This window comes from Apis florea, unplaced genomic scaffold, assembly GCF_048593485.1.
Source record: "Apis florea isolate Af1SG1 unplaced genomic scaffold, ASM4859348v1 contig_3493_pilon, whole genome shotgun sequence".
In the NCBI taxonomy this organism is placed as follows: Eukaryota; Metazoa; Arthropoda; class Insecta; order Hymenoptera; family Apidae; genus Apis; species Apis florea.
In genome coordinates this window covers 3,467,096-3,489,232 of record NW_028256772.1, presented here as the reverse complement: position 1 = coordinate 3,489,232, position 22,137 = coordinate 3,467,096, and the positions used below count along the sequence as shown (strand labels likewise).

Genomic DNA, 22,137 nt, shown 5'->3' with positions numbered 1-22,137 from the left:
ATTAACTCCAAAATTACATTAACTCCTTCGTTCGAACGATTATTTTAACGACGAGAAGAACTGGGGAATCCAACTCCTCGGGTTTGGATTCGTCATCCATAAGTGGTTACACTTATCTAGATAAGTGTTTCAGGTGTTTATCCAAAGACGGGGGAAAGAAAATAATGGGGAGAGGAACGGAAGACGATTTGGATCGTCTCGTCTAATCATCCACGAGGGACGTCTCATTTCTGACGAGTGAAAAATAGTAAGTACGCGCGCATTCGAGAGCACGGTTATATCAATTCGTTCGGTACGGTTGGACGATTTAATAATCATCGAACGAGAGAGCACGGGTCAGCACACGGACTCTGGATATCTGGGGTATAACTCCAACCGATTCGATTCGATTCGATTCGATTCGATTCGATTCGATTCGACCATCCTCCTTCGACCGTCCTCGCTCGGCCCTCGAGTAATTTTCATCGGTGGAAAAACTGGGGGAGGGGGAGCGTGGCAGAGCGACATGCGCGTTTTAGCGCGCGAAACAATATTTACAAAATGATGCGACCGCAGTCATCGTGGCGCTCGCATCGCGGGTAAATACACGAAGGGGAAACGGTAAACAGAGCGAAAATTAAAATAACAAAGTCGAGGGAGGGGGGGGGGTGGCGAAATCGCGCGAGGCAATTGGGGGAGGGGGGAGACACGCGTCTAAATACGTCGGCCCCTTTTCTCGTCGAGGTTTCGATCGACTCGATCGAAGAGTGCGAACCCCGATCATGGCGCAGGCAACAATTACGTATCTTTCTTCTTCTTCTTGCTTCTTCGAAAATTCGAATCGTTCGACAAGTTTAAAAGAAAAATCAGTTCGTTGGATGTCGAACTTGGATTAAGAAATGATCGCGCGTAATCTAGAACTATACTATACTTTTTGCGAAAAATGAAATTGTTATTGGAAGATAAATGATTCGATATTGGAAAAAAAGTGAATGATAATATATTCCGTTTCTATAGTCCGTAGAAGAAAGAAGTGTTTCGAAATATGCAGGATATTTATTAATTGATTTCCCACGATCGAATAATTCTTCAATTTCTGAATCCAAATCTAGAAAATCCGATTGAAAGGAGGAGAATGACACTTTCGTCTCACTTATATCGAATCTCCACTGGAAATCCTTCCGATCAACAACCGACCACCACCCTCACCGTAAAATGTTCGTCGAATAAATAATAATAAAAACCACTCGCGAAACTACACTGCAAATCTACCGACGAAGACAAAGACGACCTTAAATCCTTAAAGTTTTTCCAAGGAAAATTTATCGTTCGCTTCAGTGAAATCGAGAGCAAAAAAATTCGACCGGCATTGCACCGCCAACATCTGAACAACCTCGAGGATGGGGGGCGACGTGCGCGACGTCCGCGTGCTCGCACGACCGGCACACGACAACCGTATAAACGCCTCGAACGGAATCGTTGATTTCCGCTCTGCTAGCGATACGCGGCGTCAGAGAGAAGAACGAACGAACGCTGAATCTCGGGTGAACAGACGATGCAATTTCTAAGATAAACGGTGGAGAGGAGGTTTCGCTTATCGCGCCAATTGCGCAACCGTTTCGATTATTGTTAACAAGAATAACAAGAATGGCAAGAAACGTGGCCTGATCCGAATCGTGTTATTCTTTTCTACTGGCCGCGCTGTAGAGAGAAGGGGAGGGAGGAAGAAAAAAAGCACGCGCGCCACACCATTATCGACTGATATTCGTACAAAATATAACACGTATTATTACCGGCTCAGAGAATCAACGTTGTCGAAGCGAAATTGTGCCACTGTGTAAACACATTTCCATCCGTTATCGCGCGCTTACCTTATCGGTTTACATTTCTTTCCCCCGTCCGTTTTTAAATCTCTCTCTCTCTCTCTCTCTCTCTCTCTCCTTTCCCTCCTCTTCTTACGCGATCAAGAAATGACGAATGACGAAATCCGAATCTCGAATCCGAATTTCGGAAAATGTTACTTTTCCATGATTACTTCCATGAAAAAAAAAAAAAAGAGATACCGATTTGGAGAATTCTCGAAGGGAGGAATGAACATTCACCTTTGTATACGCCTTTTTCAAACGTAAACAAATGGAGAGGAAAAGAGAGAGAGAGAGAGAGAGAGAGAGAGAAATATATATATATATACACATATCGTTTCGCTAGGTTTCGTCGAATTTATCCGTTCAGAATGAATAACGTTGACGGATGTGTCCGGTGTTCGCAATGCACCACCCCAATGCTAAGTGACCGCGCCGCCGGCCTGTTATTCGTTTTGCCAGCGCACATATTCCGCGGTCTATAACCGCAGTCGTGGAAAAACACGCACACGCGAAGGATAATTACGCGTTAATAGCTCTTAATTTATGAAATAATTTATTATATAACGCGGGACGCGGCCGCGGCCGCGAGAAGAGGGGAGGATGCGGGGCGGGGGGGGGGGGGGAGGGAGAGCAGCGTATGACAGAACGAAAGGGGACGGCGCGAGAGACGCGGCTGTGGGGAGGGGGGATTTGCACCGCGGGGAGAGGAAGAGGAAGTGGCTGGAACCGGAAGCCGACGATCTTTCGAATCTCGCGATTCCGATTTTCGACTCCGCCGCGGTTGACACTGGCCTACCGTTTCAAGGATAACCTGTTGTGTCGCGTGTCGTCGTTCCGTTCCATTCGAGAGAGAGAGAGCGTTTTGTAATTTCCAGCCGAGCGTAATGTATTTATTTATCATTACGCGATGTTTTTTTGAAACGCGAGTGTTTGTAATTCTTCGAAGCAAGAAGCTTCGAAGGAAAGAGTGATAAGGATCGACTCGGTGTCGCGCACTCTTCTCTCAACTGGTGCTCTTCTTTTCTTTCTTTGTTTCTTTTGTTTTGGTTGTTACGCACCACGTACGTATTTATCACGCGTGTGAGATTATTACGTCAGAGATTCTTGAACGTTACGAGATGAAGAGAGAGAGAGAGAGAGAGAGAGAGAGAGAGAGAGCGCGAGGGGGGTCCTCGGTTGATGATCGGAGAATCGAACAGTGAGTAATTTTTCGAGTTTAAAACTCGTTTTATCATTTTAATTACACGATGGAAAATATAATTAGAACTATCGTTGCAATTGCAATTAATCTTTAATTATAATCAACCCGTCAGCGCTTCTTGCGTTTGTTATTCATTAATTTAAATTTCAAATTGCAAAGGTGAAACGACGTTTTATTAGTTGAATTATATACACGAAACAAACATCCCAAGATCGTCTTCTCCCGCCTCCGAGGATACGTATTCCGAGGTTTCAAAAGTATTCTACTTTCTACAGAGTTTTGTCGAATTCTCTTTTCTTGATCGAAAGAAAATTAAAAGAAAATTCTCTCTCTCTCTCTCTTCTCTCTCCCTTCTTTCACACACACACACACACACACACACACAAGAGGCGAAATCGCGTTATAGATCTCGCGTAATAAAATTAATACCGTTAGGAATAACAGCAGCTTTATATCAAAAGTTTTACGGCGCGCGCACTACAGTTACGAAGGTTACCGTATTATTGCAGCCTTCGCAATCCGCATTGTTGCCTCTCCGCTTTTAATACTCTTTATTGTCTCTTTTATAACCGGGATGACGCGCTTCTTTCAGCGCCGGATAAATTACACGCGGCATTGTACCTCTAATTTTAGAGGGAAACGGGAAGGGATACGCGCCTCTCTCGGACGCATCGCGCGGTTCTCGTCGTGTGTTTCGCCTCGCGAAATATCCCCCGCCCCCGCCCCCCCCTCCTCGCCACTCGTGCGCACGTTCTTCATTCAATTCCACCTTGATGCCTCTGGCGGGCTATAGACACCACTAGGCTACTGAATAAATAAACGGTCGATGGTCGATAACGTCTTTTTCTTCCTCCCCCCCCCTCCCCCTCCTCCCCCTTTTTTTACACACGTCTCGTCGTCGAATCCCGCTAATTCAACCTTTCTCTTCGATACCATCGCCCGATTCCACTCCCCCTTTCAACTCGATCGAGTTCAGTGATGCACGTACGTCGACGACTCCTTAACTCCTTAACTTTCTTTTTTTTTTTTAGCTCGTACCATGTTCGTTGGACGACGATTTCTTCGTGAAAAGGAGGAGGAGGAGGAGGAGGAGGAGGAGGAGGAGGAGGAGGATCGTAATAAGGGAATCAGACGCGTTGGAAAAATCGAATGATCGGAGGAATGATGAAGCGAATGATGAAGAAGAATTCTGATTTTCGATTCGGCTTTTGGAGGAATTTATTACTTATTTGTGGTAAAAAAAAAATCGAAGGTAAGAATATTGGTTGTTCAGATTTTATGCATTCACCGCGATTCGAGATTCCGCGCGTTGATCGATCATCGACTTTCCTCGACATCGAGACAATAGAAACGCGATAAAATGATAATTATTCGCCGCTTCTTGCGGAAGCGCGAGAACAGTGGTGGGAAATTGGATCGATTAAAAAATACGGATGACGTCACGATGGAATAGCGATGGAAAAAAAGACACGTTCATCTTATTATTCTAAGTGAATTCCTCTTCTGATCCTTGAAGAAAACGCTGACAAAACGTCAGGGACGTAATTCTTTCTGAAAGCCTCGATCGAAGACGTACTAACCGGAGCGTAAAAGCCTCGAGAAAGAAGTCAGATGGAAAATATATATATATATATATATATATATATTTATATTGCTAAAATTGCCCAAGCCAAATGAATTTTCCATTCATCCTCGTCCACGATCTCGATCTCGATCGTTTATCATTCGCCACTATAAATAATTCTTCTTCAAACTTTTATCCGAGAAAAATCATCTCCGCCCGGATCAAGAGTGGTTTCGTCGACGAGTACGCACGATGACGATTCGGGGTTAGAATAACAACAACAAGCTCGAGCCGTCGCTAAAACTAATGACTAATCCTAAATTCCTCAAGTTAATAACAATAATAATATTAATAACGGAGGAGGGAACCGCGGGAATTACGCAACACAGGCTAGAGAAGATGAGCACGCCAGCAACTCGAGGATGCGATATTGTGCAAAACATAACGTATTCAACGTAAGCGCTAAGTAACGTTAAGTGGGTCGAATTTACTCTGCGCCTTATTATTTCTACTTTATATGCCGGCTCGAATCGGTGTGTGCGTAACTCGCGAGCCGCGCGTGTTTCAGCCGTGCGTGCGCGGTAGGATGTGACTTATTGCCGCGAATCTAGGTTATGTTATTCGCGATGGATAGGAAGTGTCTCGATTGTGTACAACCGAGTACAACGGCTTCTCGTCTCTCCTTTCTTTCCTTTCCTATTCATCCCTTCGTCTCGAAATTCGCGCTCCTTTTTCCCTTCTTTCTTTTTCTTTCCTTTTCGACGCGGTCCATCTCATTTGTAGAGGGATATATATATTCGGCTGGATAATGCTAGGAGGAACACGATGGTCACGAAGGATCGATCCGATGCGTGTAGGCTCGAGGCGAGCGAAACAGCGGTTGCTGTGGTACGTACTTATAAAGCTACGTATAAAGCTGGACGGTGAAATCTGCATATAATATTGATGCAATTTGCCATTAGAATAGCGATGGCTGAGTCTAGGATGTGAGCTCTATTCTGTATGCGGCGGTTGAATGGGCCGGTTCAATTAGAGAATCATATAAGTTGGCGTGATGGGGCCATCCTGCAGATATTACCTTCGTACGGCCCTGAACCGATACCCGTCGCCTTTTATCGAGTGCAACGGTCGTCTCATCGGCGAAAATAATGTACAATCGATGATGATTACGTAAACGAGAAAAATCGATACGCGTGTATTGTACACGTGGTGTGTGCACACGCGTTCCACAACTCAATTTTTATTAATTACGCGAAATTGAACGCATTTAAATTACATAATGCGCGCCGTTTCCATAGACCTTAATCGGTGCACCCTCCCGATGCACGCGTTACCACTACTTCGTCCTCGCGCCACCTATACGTGGCCACGATTCGTCGATCAGCAGGGTCTACAATACAGGTGTCTATACGCGGTAACGGATCCCACGTGTAACGGATTGTTATCGAGACAATAATTTTATCCCATAATTGAAAACTCCTCGTTCGTCTTTCGTTGCAACGTGTATCACACGCGAGCACACCATCCATCCCGTCCGTGCGAGGGCTGCGCATAACGCGTGACACGTGGCTGGCGCGCGATTGCGCATGCGCGCGACGCGCCTTTACGCATGCAGCCTACACGATCGTACGATCGTAATAGGATTTATAATCGGGCGCTGGGACGCGAGTTCGTGCAACGGCAATGTTAGACGACCCACGTTGTGTCACGACGACTCGCATTATGCGGCATTATATGCGTATTACGATAATAATAACGACAGCGACGACATCGCGAACGGTGAAGACGACGCCGACCCTCGCTACGGTAATGAATTTCATTATCGCCTTCTCTCTCCCTCTCTCGAGATCCCCCGTCTCCGTCTCCTCCATTTCTGCGCGCGCACAATACACACGTACGTCGTCGCCAGCCCAACACAAAAGGAACGCGCGCCACTGCGCTGTTGCTGTTGCTCTCACGGCATCCGTGCAACTGACTCGCTCCTTTCCTTTCTCGGTGATATCGGAGGACGGCAACGGGGTCACCGAGAATCAGGGTGGACGGCGGCAGCGAGGCACATCGGTGAACGCGAGGAATGCCGCGGTTCGCCCGTCGTACTGCGTACACGATTCTAATTATTCTATCGTTATCGCGTTTGCAACTTTAACCCATTTAATAAGTCGCGATCACGCTCTACTGTTCGGCCGAGTGCAGCAGCTGTACGCGAGTACAGCTCAAACACTCTCTTCCTCGTTCCAATCGTTGAGCAGACCGAAGAACGCTCGCTACTTCTATCTCTTTCGACCGCGACCGCGACCGAGACCGCGATCGAGATCGACCGCGTCATTGTCGCTGTTTTATCTTTATCCATTCGCGTTCTTCCGTTCCGACCAATTCGAATACGTGATTTTTATCGATCTCAATTAAGGTGGGAGGAGGGGGGGGATATTAAGAGAGGGACGATATCGTTTATCGTCGATTTCGAGCTCGGTTTCCGAGTTGGAGAATTTTTTGGTGGTGTTTACGGTTGAATATTTCGTATCGTGTGTGCAATCGCTCGTGATACCACACGCGTATATAATACGCCTCTTATCGTATCGAATATTATACATTCTTCGTAGCGTTTATGTAAACTGTAAACAAAAGATGATCTCAACCTCTATTCCTCCTATCTCTCGACCCTTAAATAACTTATCGTAATTATTATCGAGCGAATTTCGTGAAATTTCACGAATGTTGAATAATCAATTTGCCTTGCGAAAAAAAAAAAAGAAAAAAAAAGAAGGAAAAAAAAAATAACTCGAATTGCGTTGTGACCCGAGAATCTTTCAATCCAATCTTTTGTTTATATAGTCTATATGAACGGTGTGGAAAAATGTGTATCGCAATACGATAAGAAATAATAATAACAATAATAATAAAATGTAACAACTGCATTTGGCTGTGATTGTTTCACAGACATGGCACACTTCGATACTTCGATGTAATATTATCGAAAGTTTTTCGCTGATATATCCAAGAAAAGTGGATAGAGGAGGTGGTCTCGACCATCGCTTGCACGGTTTGTTCAACGGGGTTAGAAAAGTTGGTTAAAATGTACGATACCTTTGACGATATTTCATGGTCATTGAAATCGATAAGAACGGGATCGATCGTAACATTTGCACGATACGACGAAGATTCCTCTGCCTAAAGATGTAAACGAAAAATCAATTCCTCTTCGAAAATTCATTCACGTTTCACTTGCTGTCCAAATAGAAAATCCGATAACGTTCTTATTTGATTGAAACGGATAATAAACTTGAAAGACATGCAAAAGTGAGAAGTTAAATTTCGGCATATTGGAAAAGAAAAGAGAGAAAAAAAAAAAAAAACGTATTGGAAACCTAGGAAAAATCGAAGAATCATCAGTTCAAATTCAGGATAATTGAATATCTTTTAGACGAGCCGTTTTAAAGAAAAGAAAAATTCGCTACAAAAATAACAACGCAATAAATCGAATCAATATTTCGGGATAAAAGATATATGCTGATTCAATTGATCTCGCGTAATAAAGATGAAGCATCGAGTCGAGAATAAGAAAAATAATAATTCGAAAATACGATCGAATCGAAATTCGCGGGGAGGCCCGCCCATGATAAAGCGAACGGATGTTGAAAATCTTTTAGAGAAAGAAGGGAGAGGGAAGAGGAAGCCCCCCTTTGAATCACGGTCATCGAACGGGAGAAAAACGGTTGGCTCGGGTTGGGGATTCGTCGTCTTCGGATCGATTTCGTTCCTCGCGTCCTCCATCGGGGAAGAGTGGACGATTTCTCGCATTACTCGTAACTCGTTCCATTTAGTCCATTAAACGCGCAGCGCCGCGTCATAATTTATTCCCCACCTTGTAATTCGAGTGCAGATTCGTTCGAGAGCGTATTACAATACGATGCTCTTCTCCCGAAGACGGTTAAAATCCTTCTGTAAATGGAGCGGATCTCGTTAAAATTGGTGTAAAATTGTCCCCACGATTTCTCTCATAACGTGACGAGGTCCCACGTATACAATACCGGGAACGCAACGTTTACAAGAATCGTTCCGTTTCGAAAGTTATAAAACTCGCCCGTTTCCTCCTCCGGAGGGGCGTGGAGGGAAGGGAGTAGTACGTGCTCCCCCCCCCCCCTCTTTCGCTGCAATACGATCTTATCTAAATGTGACACTTTCGACCAATAGGCACTCGATCGTTTCTTTTTTTTTTTTTTTTTTTACGAACAATATACCTGTCTTTCCTTGCCTTCACTCGGCGTACTTGTATACGAGGGAAGAGAGAATCGCTAGAGGTTGGATCAATTCTTCGATTCGACCGATTTTACGCGTTGGTTGCGTCATATTTTCATCGATGCATGATGATCTACAGAGCACGTGGTTGTTTCTCGCGAAAGAAACATTTCACGTCCGTCCGCGCGATGACGAATCCTCGGTCGGGAACGATGCAACAAGACCGTGACCAGGGTTAACGGTGAAACGTGAATATTTAAAAGCTGCGTGAAATCGATACGGTGTAAAGCAAAAGTCCCTCCCCTGTCCGGCTGTCATCTGTCACGGGTTTTTTTCATCGTTATTAGATCGCGGTAATTTACGTCATACGACGTATAAGGGGACAGAGTGGTTGTGAAGGGACGGGAAGAGAGAGAGAGAGAGAGAAATCAGAAAAGAAATATACGCGCGATCACCGAGCGAACTAACGATGTGTGCCGCACGCTTCCTGCGCGATATTTCATTACGAGTTAACGAGTATGTTTCGAAAGCGAAAAGGACGGATAATTGATATTTTGATACGCGAAAATTTCATCGAATCGAGATCCGCGAAATTCGTCCCCGACGCTCAAATTCAATTTCTTCTAATCGTATATATTTTTGAGCCGAGGTTAGGGGAGGGGATAAACGTCTGGACGCTGGATAAAAAAAACAACAGAGAGGAGAGGACGAGTCTGAGGATATTCGAGCGTGAAATCGATAACGGTGAGAGTGTTACATTAACGTAAGCCGCCTCGTCATCGGTTACGTTAAAATAGAGCGGTACGTGAGCGTAATGAATAACGAAAGTCGGTGGCTGGGCGCGCACACGCGTATTTACGGTGTCATTCGTCTCGCGTTTATATTTATCCAACCCGCATCCCGCGGCTTTCGAACTTACTTTTCTCCTCGTCCCTTCCTCTCGTTTCCCGCCTCGCCTTTTTCGAAACAATTTCGCCCCGCGATACTCCGTTTCCCGCTGTTTTATTCCACGCGATTCTCATTTTTATCCTCCGTTTTATCCAATACGAGGAAGAGGCGATTATTTTCGCCTCTTCATTTCTTAAAATTTTATTCGTTCACCTTAACGCGCGTCCATTAGCCGGGGAGGGAATAATAGACCAGGGACCAATTTGCGAGAAATTTCATTTTTAAATCGCAGCGATTATTCAACGAAAAATTCTCGAGAGTGCACAACATTCCATCTCGGTTGTGTCCATTTATGAAAAACATTCATCTCTCTCTCTAACTTTTTTTCAAGATCGAACGTTCAATTCGTTCGATCGTCCGAAAATTCACACAACAACAACACCACCCCCCCCCCCGCCCTCCTCCTCCTCCCCAGTCCAGATTGCGGACAATTATTCTTTGGCCAGGAGTAAGAAAAGGAGGAGGGAGGAGTCGTTTTCTTTCTTTTTTTTTTTACTCGGATTGCGCCAAAGTACCGGCGTGGCCTGGCGGTGGCGGCGCGCCTCCTTCCCCTTCCTGAAAGCGCAGCAGCCGTTTGTAGCGAGCTAAGCAAACGAGGAGCAGCTCGCCTGCATTCTTTACGGCAGACAGGCGCTTCTCGAGAGCGCCACTTTGCCGTCTTTCCCCCTCTCTCCCTCTCGAGATGACACGTCGTTGCGTTTGTACAAGTCGGCGGCGGCAGGCGATAACACCTCCTGTCACCCCTCCCCCCCTCCCTCCCCCTTTTGCCGAGTTCAACCCCCGGCGCTGTTCCTCCCCGACTCGAGCGTTCAAAATTGGCCGAATCTCGATCCGAGGAGAACTTGACTTGTTCGTCTTGAATACGTTAAATTGTATTAGGTTACACTGAATTACGAAAGAAATATGGAATATAACACATCTCGTTGAGGAGGACAAGTTAATCGAGGTTCTTTTTTTTTTTATAATCGAAACAACCTTCGTTCGAATATCCCCACCCCTCTCATTTCTCTCTCCGCGACAATTATATCCGGACAGTGGTGTTTCGAGTGTTAAAGAGGTCGGCGATTATTACATCGAACAACGAAGGAAAGGAAGGAAAGAAAAGAAGGAGGAGGGCGTCGAGTGGCCAAAGCCGCTGAAACGGCTCGAGCCGTGGAACGGTTTGAGATCCACAGGCAGGTGGTGGAAAAGGAAAAGAAAGAAGCGAGTGTGAGAGAGAGAGAGAGAGAGAAAAACAAACAAGGAAGAAAAAAGAAAAAGGCGGGAACCGCGGCAAGGCGAGAGTTATACTTGCTCTTCTCCCGATTTAAACGATCCGAGAACAAGACGGTAGACAGAGAGAGAGAGAACCCTCGTCGAACCGGTGGTAGGAACAATTTCCGGCATTGTCACGGTCGAAACAAAGTTTCAATTACTCTCTCAGCATCGCCCGGTTGCCTCTTTTTAACTTCGACTCTCGACTGCTACTCTCCTTTCCACCGAGAGTTTTAAACACCGTCGCATCTGGCGCCAACCGTTCCTTCCTCCTCTCCCTTCCACCCGCGCCGGCCGTGTCCTTCCTTCTTTTCGCGTTTGTTGCTTTCGACGGAGGAAGAGGGAGGGAGGGAGGGAAAGGGCGAGGACGAAATGTTTTCCAAGCGGTTTGTTACGAGAGCGGCAAAAGTCCCACGCCGACTTCGCTCCGTCAATTATATCCGCGGAATAACTTAACGGTCCCTTAGAAAACGCGTTGAATGGTCTATTCAGTGGTTGCTCGTTGAAGGTTCTCGAGTGTTATGCAATAAAAGAGCGTGTTCCGCGCGGACATGACGTAAGTCGTGGAGCCGGCCCGGTCCAGAAAGGGTGGAGAGGACGAGCCGCCTTTATTCCAGTTCGAATTCGAAGCACTGAAAATCAAACGACCTGACTTACGTGCAGCCGCTCGAACGGGGCTGTGTATATACATATATATATATATATATAAAACACAACTTTCTTCCTGGAAACACGCTTTCGAATAGAACCGATAGTAGAGAATGCGAAATAAAGAGAGAGAGAGAGAGAGAAATGTAAAACGAGTACTTTGGATAGGTGATATTGGAAGGTAACAAGGGAAGGGAAGGGAAGGATCAATGGTCGAACGAGCTGTTAATGGAGGGAGGTGGTGTGGCGGCGTCTCCGTGCCGCTTTGTCTCCAAATCGACCGTTACCTCAAGGACAAGACCTTGACAACAGCAGCTCTCGCTTCCGTCGACAGAGCACAGCTGATGTCAACAACCGTGTGTCGTCCAAAGCAAAACAAACTCGGTTGGCTCGATTTAGAAAGGAGGGAAGAACACGTTTTACGTTTACTCTCCGATGCGTTACGCGCTGCGACGTAAAACGAAAAATTCGAAATAACCGAGACGATACAAGGGGCAACGATCGTTCGAGGGGAGAAAAAGTGGAAAAAAGGAGAAATAAAACGCGGGGCGTAAAAGCCGGGCCCGTAAAAAACGGGCTTTCGCCCGTTGTTGGTTGGCGATAATTCGGTCAGCGAAACAATATCGTTTTTATAGTCGTGGCGGTGCCTCGCCACGATAATAATATTTATTTCCAACTCGAGTTAATTTTTCCGGAATGCAGGCCCAAGCAGCACATCTATATATATATATATATATATATATATATAGAATTCGAGATCAGAGCGAAAGCAGAGCGAGAAGAAAAAGAGGAAGAACAAAAACTCGAAGGGAAAGGGTTCGAAGCGATGGAGGGGAGGGGAGGGGGGGGGCTCGGCTTAGGGGAGGCGAAAGAAAAAAAAAAAAAAAGGAGGAAAAGGAAGAAAAAAAAGACGAAAACGACAGAAGGAAGGCGCGTACGAGCCGTATATGCTTTCCTACGGGTTTCCACGAGCGAAGAATATGACGGCGGTGACGTCAGTCTGAATATTTGAAGGGGGCGAGACTTCAAAAGAACACGTGTTACGGTGCTAGGACGCCGTTTAAATAATGCAAAGTCAACTTACTCTCCTCTCCCTCCCCCCCCCTCCGCGCACCGCCCGTCTTTCTTTCTCCCATACCGTGTCTTTCATTGCCCTCTCCTTTCTCCCGACCGCGTTGCCGCGCTTCTTCGCGGCCCTTTCTCGCTCTCCGTCTTCGCCTCCGTCTTCGTCTCCGTCGCCGTCGAGGTCCTCCCTCGCAAGTTTCTCTGTACCGTGGCAGCCGGCTCCGTGCCACTCACCGCTCCCATTCTCTCTCCTTCCTTCTCGCCTCGACGCGCGTCTCGACTCGACGGCCGTTCGTCGAACCGTCTCCGTCTGGCCAACCTCTCTCTCTCTCTCTCTCTCTCTCTTTCTCAAACACGCGAGGCGCGTATATATATATATCTCTTTTCCACTTTCTCCTCTCTTCTCGCCCGAGTTCTTTATCTTACTTACTCTTCCCTCCCCCAAAGCTGGCGAGAGCACCGGGGTCCGAAGTTTGTAACGATCGATGTGCCACCCTGCCGTATGTACAGAGCGCGATGAAACGTTAATGCGGCGAGGATCGGCCGTTCGTGCCAGGAATTTCGGATTTCCCTCCAACTCGTGCCGCGTCCAACGATCCGTGCCCACTATTGTTACGAATTAACGGGATCGAAATCTTTCTTTTCTCTTTCTCTCTCGTAGCGAAGATTTGAAGAATTAACCTCGTGCTCTTCTCTTTTTCTTTTCTTCATATATATATATATATACATATATCTTTTCGAGGATGACGACCGACATATAACGCCGTCTCACCTTACGAGAGTGCTAACCTTTTCTCTCGTATCTCTTATCGAGAAGATTGGTGAGAATTGGAACGATTCGAGGAAAATCGAAAGGGGACGAAAAAAAGAAAGGAGAAGAAGAAGAAGAAGAAGAAGAATTAGAAGGCGAGGGAGCTGCGGCGAGGAGAAGGAGGAGAGACGGGGGGTCGGAAGGCAGGGGAGGGATGATGGGATGGGTGGGGTGGGGTGGCGGAGGAGAAGGTGGAGCAGGAGGAGGAGGAGACGATGAATGAGTCGTGTGTGCAGTCGATGCGATGCACGTGCAGGTGCATCGGGAGTGGGGGGCGGCAGGAATTCGCGCTGTCGCACCCGCGCATTTACCCCACCCCCGCGTCGCAGGGCGCAGGATTATGGAACCACCCCTGTGTACGAGGCCCTCTGTTTTTAGTCCCGGTTTTTTTCACCGATTGGCCACCCGCCGCGGAGCCGCCGGTGCGCCGTTCGTGGACCGAATTCGCGTGGGCGTTCGCGTTTCGAAACCATCTCCGTTCCCACGCGCGGACCATTTGCCAACCCGGTGGCGGGGGGGGAGGAGGAGGAGGAGGAGGAAGAGGAGAGGCAACGGCCTCCTCCTCGGCAGGACAAAAGATGCGAGTCCGATTATCGATCACGCGGGCCAGAAATCATGCCGACCGAGATATTAAACTTCTAAATTATACCACCGCCCTCCTCTCGACCTCGCACTCCAACTACCAGCCACCTATTATTTCGCCAAATCTCGCGTTAATCCTCCTTCTGCGTATTAAAATTTCCTCCACGCTTGGGAGAGAGAGAGGAAGAGATATATATACGAAACTTGCGTCTCGCCACGAGTCGGTGGGTGAGCTCGCGTGCCACGCGACCGTGTAACTCGCCTCGTACGTGGATTTTACACGTGTGCTTGCACGTTTTACGCGCTGTACGTGGTAAAGGCGCAACGTCGACGCCGCAGCGACGACCGAATACATTAACCCTCCGCATCGGATGCTCTCTCTCTCTCTCTTTCTCTCTCTCTCTCCCTCCTTACGAGACGAGAAGGAAAAGGAGAGAGGAATTTTACGGAGGACACGCGTTTCGAAAAAATGGTTCGGTGCGTGGAAGAAGAAGTTTTTCCTTGCTCCGCGATTACGAGCAACCACCACTCCCCTACCGCGTTAACGGTCGGTTTGCCTGCCTCCTCTTCGCGCCTTCTTCCTTCCGCTTGCCACCCTCCGAACCTACTTTCTCACCCCCGACTCTCTCTCTCTCTCACACGCGATTCCTCCTCCTTACCGTGCTCGCTCACACCCTGAATACCCGTCCCTCGCTCTCGCCTCCTCCTCCTCCTCCTTCGAGGCGCGCACGTCATTCCGCATTATTTTCATTTTATCGTCAGCAATCTTAGTTAATGCAATACCTTCCATCTTATTTTTCCCTTCCCTTTCTCTCCCTCCCTCCCTTCTCCTTATTTTTCTTCACGTTCGAGCCGTGGAAAATAGTCGAGAGGCGCGACCTTGCCTCGGGCCATCGTTTCGATCGACTGTGTGTGTGTGTGTGTGTGTGTGTATATATATATATATATTCTTTGCGTCGAATTGCACGGATAATGTATACGTACAAGCGTATATGCAAGATATGTCTTATCGATCGTTAGATTAATTCGTGGACAATGGATGGTTGTCTAACGAGGATGATGAAGAAGAGAGCGTTGCACCGTTCCTGTTCGACCGCCTAAAAAGCAACGAACGCAGGTGCGAGAAACCGGGAGGAGGAGGAGGAGGAGGAGGGAGGGGAGGTTGGATCGACGCGCGCGATGGTTTTTCTACTTCGAGACGGCAATCTCGACGGTACAATGGAACATAGAATTTTTAACGGCCGGATTGGAATACGAAACGAGGCGCGAGACAATGGGTTTCGCCTTTATCTCGACCCGCTATTTTCTTCCAACCAGCGCTAATCTAGCTTCCGCGAGCAAAACTCGCCGCGTCTCCTCCAACATCCCCCCCATCTTTCACCAACGAAATCGATTCTCCATCGCGCTAATCTCGTCGTCGATTATTATTATTATTATTATTATTATTATTCTCTTTTTTTTTCTCTCGTTTATCCCGCGAGAAGAGGCGGGAAATATCGGGAAGTACCTTGCTTCGTTTTATTTAAAATGTCGAAAGAAAAAGTGTTGGGAATCGATGATCGAATTTAAATCGAGTGAATCATATTCTAAGCCGCAAGTATCACGACGACGGGTATGAATCATCGACGTAAATGAGATTATATTCTACCTCCTAATAGTGTAACTGCTCGGCATTAACGGCCGCCTCGCTCCGTCCCGACAAACAAATTTGAACGCGTGACTCAGCCAGACCTCGTATCGTATGTAATACGTACAAATATATATATATATATATATATATGTATGAAGCGCGTAAGAGGTTGGCGCGCACGTTTCTCTCTCGAAACCTTTTTTTCCTCTTCTCTTCTCTCTCATCGATCGCCGAATCTAGTTCTCCTTGTTCCTTTTCTTTTCTTCAGAACTGCCGGGTTTTTGAAAATTTATCTTAACAAAGATAGGCGAGCATCCTTTCCTCCGATTTTTCACGCGAGCGTTATATTATTCTTGGTTACGTAAAAAAAAAAAAGAATGTTCATTATCGCGTCATTTCCGGTGCCATTGACTCGTGAGTCCGTTCATTCATTCGATCGTCCGCAAACAACGTTAAGACTCGAGAGCGTTGCGAATCTTTGTTGAATCGCAATGGGATAAGGAGAATCGTTAGTGATTTTCACTTTTGTATTCACAATAATTCGCAACAATTTTGCATCAAGATTTCCATTTCGAGCGAAACAAACGATTTCGAACGAACTAGCGAAAACCGATCCATGGATCGAATCCGCATAAACTGCGTGGCAACCTCGAGAAATGTTTCACCCTTGCCCCGAACCGAGAGAAAAAGAAGCAGCACCAACAGAAGAAGAAGAAGAAGAAGAAGAAGAAGAGGGAACAAAAGGACAAAAGGAGAGGGAAGGAAAAGCGAGAGCAAGCCGCGGCGCGATTCGAGAAAGCGGATTTAAACGCGGCACGGTTCCAGGCATTGAAACGTAAAACAAGCGGTAGGACGCCGGCAGAGGGAGGGAGAGGTGAGGAGACAAAAAGGAAAAGACAAAAAAAGAGAGAACCCGACGAAACTCCCTCCCTTCTTCTCTTCAGAATTAAACGGGCGTCATCGTCGCGTGTCTTATTTTCTATAGGTCGCGCGCGTGCCTATTATACCCGATCGAGGGTTCTTTTCTCTTTTTTCCTCGCAGCGGAAAGAGGAGGAGGAGGAGGAGGACTTGGTCGGTGGCAGTGGTGAAAAACTCGGATGTGCAGCAACGAAACAGCGACTCGATCGTTTTATCGGGCCAGAGAGAGAGAGAGAGAGAGAGAGAGAGAGAGAGGAGAGGGAGGAAATAGGACACGCGAGGGACGAGGCGAGGGTAGGCGGAGGGAGAGGGGGATGTAATCGAATATCCTAGAATTTAATTCTATCGGTTCGTCCCGCGCGTTCGACTTTCATATCGCGCTTTTTTGCGACAGTCATTAAATCTAATTTATCGCGACGCCCCGTGTCGCGTTTCAGGGATGTGTACACCGGCCGAAACAGGGAGGAGGGGGAGGAGAGAAGGGGAGGCCGGATTTCCACGATTCGATTCAAATCGAAAAGACCCGCTCTCTCTCTCTCTCTTCACGCGCTTCGCGACTCTACCCCTCCCTTCATCCTCCTCCTTCTCGCCTGTCGTCTCCAACTATTTCAAATCACGAGGGGATGGGACGGTCACGAGACGGTGGCGAGCCGTTAAAAGCCGTGGCAGAGGAGGAGGGGAGTGGTCGAGAGTGCAAAATAAAATGAAAGAAGAAAGAAAGAAAGAAAGAAAGAAAAAAAAACGAGATCGATCGATCGATCGATCGATGATCGAGGGGCAAAAGAGAGCAGAGGGGAGGGAGATGTGTCCGTCGAGAGATAACGACGAGAGGAGGTTATAAATCTCCTTCCGGTCGGAATCGGGAGCGAAGCAATCTGCGGAATGGTCCGGTCATCCGTCCATCAAGTCACGCGTACCGCGACGTACACACACACACACACCGCTCCACGTATTAATATACACGCATACACATATATCTGGCCGGAGATTCGCGCTAATGTTGGACGCGTAGGTGTGATAGGCGCGTGCAGGGTGCGCGGGACGCTCTCGCTCTCGCTCCCTTGCGCCGTCTATCTCTCTGTCGCGGGGTATTTATGCGCGTTTCGATTCGGGGAAAAGGCAGCGCGCAACTCGGACGCGACGCAAGATAATTTCTGATTTACCGCGGCTTCGTCGACGGTGGCTGTCGCGCGCCACCGCGCCAGATCCATCGCGTTCGCGTTTTGGAAAATGGAAACCGGTATCCTTCTCTTCCTCCCTCCTCGCGCGTTATCGCGCGCGAGTTCCTCCTTTTTTTTTTCAGCAGGAATGTATAGTAACAATAATAATAATAATAGTAATAATAATAATAATAACGAGTTGATCTCGTTTATCGGAGGGGGAAACCGATAATGTTAATCCCTTGTTTACATTTGAGAAGAGGACGTGACAAGAGGAATTGTATTCATCGGTGAGTGGATGAATACGGTAGGGAAATGGATGGGGAGACGGGAAGAAGAAAGCGACGATTGGAAGATGTGTACGGAGAAACGAGAACGGTTAGGAAGAGGAGTGGCGTGGGCTATGGTCGCCACGGGGATTACGTTCCGAGTATCATGCGAACGGTTTCCTGGGAAGGCAATTTTTGAAATATTTAAAACACCGGGTATGATTATGGTATAGAGGGCGAGCCGCCCCTTATTACAAATAGTTCGATTTCGATTCTCCCCAAAAATTCTTCCGTTCCTTCCTCCTTTCTCTTCCCTTTCTCTCGAGATGGCACGAAATTATAATCCTACGCGGTGGACCTATCAATTTCTTCCTTGTCGGCTGTCGTCCTTGCCGCCAATGGAACGAAATCGTAGACTCTACCCGCTCTACCGCCGGAAGCCACGAGGAGTCGATTGCTGTCCATTTCTCTCTCTCTCTCTTTTCTCCCCCTTTTTTTTTTCTTTTTTTTTTTTTTTATAAAAATCGTCGAGTCGAACAACGATTGTTGTAAAAAAAGAAAAGGAAGAAATTTTCGATCGCCTTTGCATCGAGAAAGAAATTCGAAAAAAAGCGGGAAGTTGTGCGCATTATCGGGAATTATTTGAACATGAATTTTTTAACATATCTTTAACCGCTAATATCTCAACTTCATAAATATTGATCTTGGTACTTCTTGCATCGAATGCTAATAGAACGTGAACGAGAAGAACGAGAGAAACTTTGAGAGAGTCGAGCGGGCAGAAGTACAGATTTTTTTTTTTTTTTTTCTTCTTCCAATCGACATCTCGAGACGATATTAAATCGTTCGTTAATTTCTCTTAGTCTTAAAATAGAACTCCAGAAAGATTTGCAGAAGTTCCCAGAATTGCTAGGATTATTACTCTTTTCTTGATAAAAGAGGAAAAAAAAAAAAAGAAAAAATACATCGAAATATATACATTTGCAAATATATATGCACCGAAGCGATACGTAGCCAACCTCTTCCCGGAATCTGGAGAAAGAAGTGGATGCGCGCAGAAATCGTTTTTTCACGCACACACATACACGAACCACGATTTATATTTTCTTCTCGAGGAGCGCCGTTCGTTCGAACGGCAAATATTAGTATAATAACCGTAAGCCAAGCAAAAGCGGGCGAGGAAAAACCTCGCTCGATAGCCGGGGAGGGGTGGAAAACGGGGCCGAATCGGATCGAATCACACGGCCGAACGAATCTCGAGAGAAGAAGGCTCGAATTATCCTCGCGACAACGAAGCGGGGGCGCGAAACTTAAGATGAAAGAGGCGATAGACGAGAACTCTCGATCACTTTTTGACGGCCGGCGTAATCGAGTAGACGACGTTGCGTTGTTGTCTGCTCTTCCACTACGAACAGAAAGAAAGAAAGAAAGAAAGAAAGAAAGAAAGGGTGGGTGAGTGCGACGTCCACGCATTTTAATACATCAAACTTTTCAATTTTGCCGCGTATCTCGCTCCTCCTCCACCCTCCCCCCCTGAAATCACGCTCCTGATATATCGCTTAGCTAGCCCGTTACGCGTTCATCAACGCGGAATCGATACGCGTGCGTCGTGCACCCCCCCCCCTCCCCCTCTCTGTGAAAAGTTTCGCAGGCGAGGAGAAAACACAATCAAGACCCGGGGGGAGGGGGCAAAAAACACTAATTTAAACGGAACGAAGGAAATATGTAGTCGCGCCCGTTGCGTATCAGGATGAATGGCGCCCCCCATCCGCTGCTCCACGATTTACCGTCCCGCGACTTTCCCCTTCCCCTCCCCTGACGCCTAACCTCCTCCTCCACCCTTTCGTTCGGGGATCCATCCAGGAGCGTCGCGACAGGAATCGGTCGAACAACGTGTGCGTGTGTGTATATATATGTATATATGTATATTTGTCTCTGTACGTGAAGGAATCGAGAGAGAGAGAGAGAGGGGGGGGTGTGTTATCGCTAGAAAAAAGGATAACGCGAGGGAAGATTAAATTTTTTTGCAACCCGCCTTTTCACAGGCTTCGCCGACCGCGTGATCGCGTTCAGCCTTCCCTTTTTTCTTTCTTTCTCTCTTCGTGTTTGTAACCGGCGGCCGACGATTATTCCGGAAGGATCTGGGCGCGAAGATCCTTTTCCTCCCTCGCAACGGCTACGTACATTTCTTTCCCGGCCGTCGAAGGCACGAGTTTAAAAGACAATTTATATTTAAATTTCGTTTCATTAAGGCTGTTTAATCCGAAGGAAATCCAGCTGGAACGATCCTTTGCGGCGGCTAAATCTTTAATAATCCATCCTTGAGTGGCGGCGCGGTTCTGGCACCGGCCAGGGAGGGGAGGAGGGAAGGAGGAGCAGTATTTTTCGTTCGATGCCACGATACACATAACGGTGTGTGTGTACGGGATAAAGAAGAGAGGCGTTTGTTGTTACGCGGTCAATTTTCGGATGAATTTTCGCGCCTCAATCGCCTCCTCGAAACGAAACAGGGGTTGGTCCTTCCCTATTAGATGTGTGTGTGTGTGTGTGTGTGTGTGTGTGTGCCCGCATCAATTAGGCATTTTAATCGGAGAGGTTTCGCCGGAATAGTTGCGATATACTAGCGTATTACGATACGAGCAGGCATATCCGGAGAATTGGAACGTGGTTGCGTTAACATAATGGAATTCCGCGGAATGTTATACCCATTATACATAGCCGATTGCGTCACCATGTCGATATATATATATATATATATATATACTTTACGATAGAAAAATAATACTCAGACAACCGACCGCTCGCTTCAATTTTCCGCTTTGCTCAGCAAACGGTCGATCCCTCGCGATGTTTACCAATTTCCTTTTTTTCTTTCTCCCGCAACGATCGATCGAATTTTCCCTTCCCCGTATCTTCCTCTCCACTCGGAAATCGATCGGAGCAAGATGGATCTGTGGAGATCCTTCGTTCGAGGACGAGGATTTTTATTTTTAAACGATCATAGCGTCATCGTGATGATGATATTGTCGCGTAATCCAATAATTCCGGCACATTTGATACGATTCGTCGAGATTTCCAAGTTTCGAAGCGCGGCGAATAAATACTTATTTCGATAAACGAGGGGAAGAGCAGAATTCGCAAAAACAGAAATCCGAGCTCGATAATCGATAAATTGAAAGGAACATTTTTCTCTCTCGTGGAGAGGAAAAAAATATCAACAATTTTCCAGTTTATATATATATACACACACACACACACACACTATATATAAATATATAGATAGCGAAGGGGCGACGTGTCGAGGGTCGAAGACTCCGGAAACAACGACGGACGGACGAATCGGCGGCCAAGGGTTGGTGGACGACAACGAGAGGCGAAACGAGGCGCGTCGGCCACCACTAGCCGTTCGTTTAATAACTTGCGTCGGTGGCGAACGATAAATAATGCAGGAGACACCGTCGTCCCGATGTAATTAACGAGAACAGTCGATACCCGGTGTGTGTCACGTATGCGCGAACGAGCGCGTAGTCAATATTTGTCATTCGTTTTAACAAAAAGAACGTTACAAAACGGTCGAATGCTCCCCGTCCAAATATTGACTATGCTCATTGACGTTCATTGATACTCTCAATTAGTGCACACCGTCGAAGCCGATCGCCGGGTAATTGGACCTCACCCGGCAAAAGGCTCGGCGGTTGGTCTTCCCCAAGCGTTAGAGACGACCGATGTTTCGGTGCAAAACATTCCGCAACGCTCGTTAATAATTGGCCGGACCCTAACCTACGATTTCTCGCCCCGTATAGCCTAGCCTCGTCGTCGTCTAGTCGTCCGCCTTTTTTTTTTCTTTTCTCTTTTTTTCTTTTTCTTGTCGTCCTCCCATCCTCCAATTATAAATCGCCGCCTCCTCCTTTTCCTCCGCCGACTTTGTCCATCCTCCGGAATCCGACAACGTCAACGAACAACTTTCCCTGCTAAAGCGAATCTCGTTAACGTCCCCTCCCCCACC

The 22,137-nt window shown here is 47.0% G+C and overlaps 1 protein-coding gene and 1 long non-coding RNA gene across 3 annotated transcripts in view; both read right to left on the bottom strand.

Moving 5' to 3' along the window:
• The window catches only part of LOC147656949 (uncharacterized), a 73,753-nt gene extending 68,067 nt beyond the window's left edge, over window positions 1-5,686 (bottom strand). The window contains exon 1 of the long non-coding RNA XR_015293557.1: window positions 5,506-5,686. This is a non-coding gene — a long non-coding RNA (uncharacterized LOC147656949). The remainder of the gene's footprint in view (window positions 1-5,505) is intronic.
• The window catches only part of LOC100869985 (protein bric-a-brac 1), a 168,853-nt gene that overhangs the window by 145,114 nt on the left and 1,602 nt on the right, over window positions 1-22,137 (bottom strand). The window lies entirely within an intron of this gene.